Genomic DNA, 267 nt, shown 5'->3' with positions numbered 1-267 from the left:
CCCTTTAGCCAGGCAAAGGAAAAATTGCTACCCCAAAAAATGACGGGTGGCCCCCAAAAAGCAAAGCAAAAAAAAAAATAAATAAATCACCTCACCCCCCCTAAACACCACAAATTGGCGAAAGGTTCCCCAAAAGCACCCAACCCCCCATTTTTAACAATGTTTATTCAAGCACCGGTTGCTTTTGGTGTTCCCGATGTTGCCTGTTGCAGTTTTGCGGAGCAGCGGGTGGATGGATGGGGGCGGGGTTGGGGTTTTGGGGGTTTG

This window comes from Cariama cristata, unplaced genomic scaffold (assembly GCF_000690535.1).
Source record: "Cariama cristata isolate BGI_N322 unplaced genomic scaffold, ASM69053v1 scaffold37289, whole genome shotgun sequence".
Lineage (NCBI taxonomy): Eukaryota > Metazoa > Chordata > Aves > Cariamiformes > Cariamidae > Cariama > Cariama cristata.
This window is presented reverse-complemented; position numbering follows the sequence as displayed.